Raw genomic sequence first — 4,018 nt, forward strand, 5'->3', positions numbered from 1 at the left:
TATATGAGTGTGCTAAACATGGTTCCTGCTTTCACAGAGCTTATAATCTAGTGGGAAACTCAATGATTAAAATATGCATACCCACAGAGAGAGAATACATAAGTGAGTGTTTACAAATGAACATAGTACCCAAGAACAGAGCAGAGGAAAATCCTAATTTGGGGACCTCAAGAGCTAGACTCTTAGAAGTGGCACAGGAGCTGAGCACAGGAGAGAGAGGAGGAAACTCCCCAGCTCCGCTCCCAGGCAGCAGCGGCTTCCCTTTTGGGTACCAGAGGGCTCTCAGCCACTCTGAGAGGGAGCCCCAGCTGCCCACTCATGGGGTGACACTTCTTACTCCAGCCTACTATGGAAAATTCCCAAAAGGTCACTGTCGCAGCTCCTGGGAGCTCCACCCCTGCCCACCAGTCCTTCCACCTAATAACACCTTCCCCTCTTCCAGGGCCGGGCTCTAATTAATGCCTGGCGGAACCTGCTGGGCCAGAAACATACTGGATGTGCTCGGTCTGGCTCCCAAAGGCACGCCTTCCCCAGAGCCACCTGGCCCCTGGCCTTCTGACCCCCTCCTCCCATTCCCAGCACCCCCACAGCCCTGGGGCAGGGTGTGGAGATGATTTTTCAGGGCACAGCGTGGACATGATTTGTGGGTGTCTACTGTACTGAGTCTCAGACCCGCTTCCCCCCAATCCTTTCACACTGCCATATTCTAGATGTTGGTGAAAGAGAAAGAAAGAATAAAGACAGGGACGGGCAGGAGCAGAAGGGCAGACAGACAGAAAATGAGGAGCATGAAGAGACAGGCATGGAGGCAGCATGAGAGCAAAGGAGAGGCCGAGAGGGAGCAGAGAGAGGCGCAGACAGACACAAGACGCAGTGGTAGAAAGGAGAAGGCTGAGGGGAAGAGCCCAGGAAGCATGGGCAGGGGTGGCAGGAAGCTCAGAAGAAAGGTGTTCCTAAGTGAGCCGCAGCCAGCGAGCAGCTGCAGCCCACGCCCCTCCCAACCCTTGCCCCCCTCCCCCCACCCACAGGCTTCGGGGAACACAGTGAGGGGTCCCAGGAGCCTCCACAGGGGCGGGGCGGAGGGCATGAGTGCTGGAGAAGACAGGGTGTCTCCCCCAGAGCTCACCAGCGGAGGGGAAGCCGCCTGAGGGTAAGGGCGAAGGATGACCCAGCATTAAGAGGAGTTCCCTGTGAGAAATCTGCTGAGGCTCAGCAGTGGAGACACCAGGATTTTCCACTCTGCGACAAGCGTCAGAGACCAGCTGAGGGAGACACTGCCTCTGCCCACCGCACCCTGCCTTCCCTCCCACAGATGCTTAGGTGGCTCCAGCAGCATGCCAGGCCCTGTGCTTGTCCAGGAGACAGACCCAGGGGAGCAGGTGCAGCACTCAGGGAGTCCAGGCCGGCAGCGAGAAGGCACGCGGGCAGCAAAGAGACACTGCAAGGTTGGGCAAAGTCCGCGGGCGCTTGGGGGTGAGAGAGGCCATTTCTAGTTTGGAGAAGCAGGCTCTGGAAGAGTGAGCCTTTGAAAAGCAGCTAAAAAAAAGGTGGCACTGGAGAGGTCAAGGGTCAAGAGAGAGGGAGCCCAGCGTGTGAGGCTGCAAGTGACCCCGGCATGGGCTTGTTCTGTGGGAAGGAGCTTGTGGCTCCTCTAACCAGCATGCTGGGTGTTGTTAGCTGACTCAGTGGGAATGGAGAGGCCATACCGTGATTTTAGCAGAGGGATGGCAGGAATCATGCCGAGCCTCAGCCTCAGAATCTGGGTGCTCCTTCCTCTACTTAACTCACTGGGTGAACTTGAACAGCTCATCTGCCTCCCTCCGGTTCAGTTTTCTGTGAAATAGGAAGCTTTAACCAAATTGATATTCACTATGCTGAAACCAAAGAAAACTTTGGAGTCTTTTTTTCCCAGCATATAATCGTGGATAGCCACTGAGTCAGTGAGCTCTGGGCCCCTCCCACCCTGACAATGCAGAGGTTCATGAAAGGGCTGTGCCCCCTCCTTCACCGTGGGCTCCTTCAAACCTGCCCCCTACCTGCAGGCCTGTCTGGTTCCTCCCTGCTCATCACAAGGTCTGGGTATAATCTGCTCAAATTTCCCCAGGCAGCTGCGATTGCCCAGGAAGACACATCCTTCCTGCCACAGTCAAACAGGTGCAATAGACAGCAGCAATCACACGCCTCAGGCGACGCCAATGAAACAGTTGTTCAATGCTCAGCACAGGTTCTCAGACCCTTACACCTGATCATTCATTTAATCCTCGCCAGAATCCTCTGAGGTGGGTGATAGAATTGCCCCTCTCTCTAAATGATTAAGGGGGAGCTGGGAAGAGTTTATCTATAAAAGGACACAGAAGCAGCAAACTTCCTGGAATAAGCCACCTTGAATTTGCCTTGAAAGAGCATTTGCCAGTTGAGTGCTCTGATTTTACTTAGTATGTTTAAGATCGATAAAAGTGGATTATTTGGGAAAAACAATAATCCAGACCATGCAATATTTGTTTGTTTGTTTTTGTTTGCTTGTTTTTGAGACAAATTGTTTGTTTCTTTTTGAGATGGAGTTTCACTCCATTGTCCAGGCTGGAGGGCTGTGGCACAATCCCAGCTCACTGCAAACCACCTCCCGGGTCCAAGCAATTCTCCAGTCTCGGCCTCCTGAGCAGCTGGGACTACAGGCTCCTGTCACCACACCCGGCTAATTTTTGTATTTTTAGAAGAGACGAGGTTTCCCTTTCCCCTTGTTGGTCAGGCTGGTCTCGAACTCCTGACCTCAGGTGATCCACCCACCTTGGTCTTCAAAGTGCTGGGATTACAGGTGTGAGCCACTGCACCCAGCCAATATTGTTGTTTTGAGGCCTTCATGAGTGCTGATAGAGATGGGGAGTCTACAGTCCCTTCCAAAGTCCATAAGGGATGGGAGTTGGGGAGGGAGGCCAACGAGTTCCTGAGGCCTGGGAATGGTGTTTAAATCAAAAGGAGGAGGCCCTCTATTTTGGAGGATCATAAGGAAGGCCAAGAAATTATAAGGACACCTTTTTCATGAAATTATTTCTCAGCATCTCAGTCTACCCCTTTGGCTGCTTCCTGCATGCAGGGGTGTTAAACTCACCCCTGCTGGGGAAGGTTCCTCTAGGAAGCCTGTGCCTACAGCCCCCCACCCCTCCACAAGAAGAAGGGGGCTGGCAGGAGTGTCACTTTTTACTGCAGGAGGAAGACCGCTCACTACAGGAGCTCTCCTGAAGCCACCTGCCTCTGGTTGTATAAATGGGGCAAGGGCTCTGAGTCTCCCTGAGCTCATGTGACGTCTAGACAAACCATTCTTCCCCTGCTTACGTACCCAGGATGCCATAGAGCAAATAACGAAGGGACGGAATCAATCTACTGAGATCAGAGGCACAGTTTTGAAAGCACAGAGCCGTATACAGGTGAGGCTGTTAATGCCCTCCTTGAAAGATGTGAAACACTCTAGAGGCAAAGACACAGTATCAATACCCAAAACATGTACAGGGGGAAGAAAGCCCGTCTTTCTAGCTCCTTTTATTTACACCTCCCCTTCTTCCTCCTTCCCTCTGTAAACTAAAAATAAAATTTGAATCCCCTCAACTGACTGACAGACCCCCATCTTGGCCAAGGGTTTTCCAAAGTAAACCCGAAAATCTATTCCCAGCCATGTTGGGAAGTAAGGGTTGGACCTGGCTCATTGTACCCTCCTCCCTTTGGAATTCAAGCACGACCAGTCAGCATTAACATTAAAACAGAGATCTTAAGACTGGCCAAACAGACTGTTGCAATAAGACACCAACATGACAGGTGGCAGGCCCTGAAAGAAATGCAAGTATTTTACCCCAAATATATTTGTTTGACGTATTTTGAAATGGTCCTGTGATGCTGTCTCTCGTGGGAATATTCCCATTCTGTAGAGAATTCCCTTCCCTCCCCAGGTCTTTTCGCTGATCCGGGAGAGAACTGACTTAGAGTCTGGCACATTTTAGGTCTGATAAGAGCTCTGAAGCCTGCT

Source organism: Cebus imitator, unplaced genomic scaffold, assembly GCF_001604975.1.
Source record: "Cebus imitator isolate Cc_AM_T3 unplaced genomic scaffold, Cebus_imitator-1.0 Scaffold491, whole genome shotgun sequence".
In the NCBI taxonomy this organism is placed as follows: Eukaryota; Metazoa; Chordata; class Mammalia; order Primates; family Cebidae; genus Cebus; species Cebus imitator.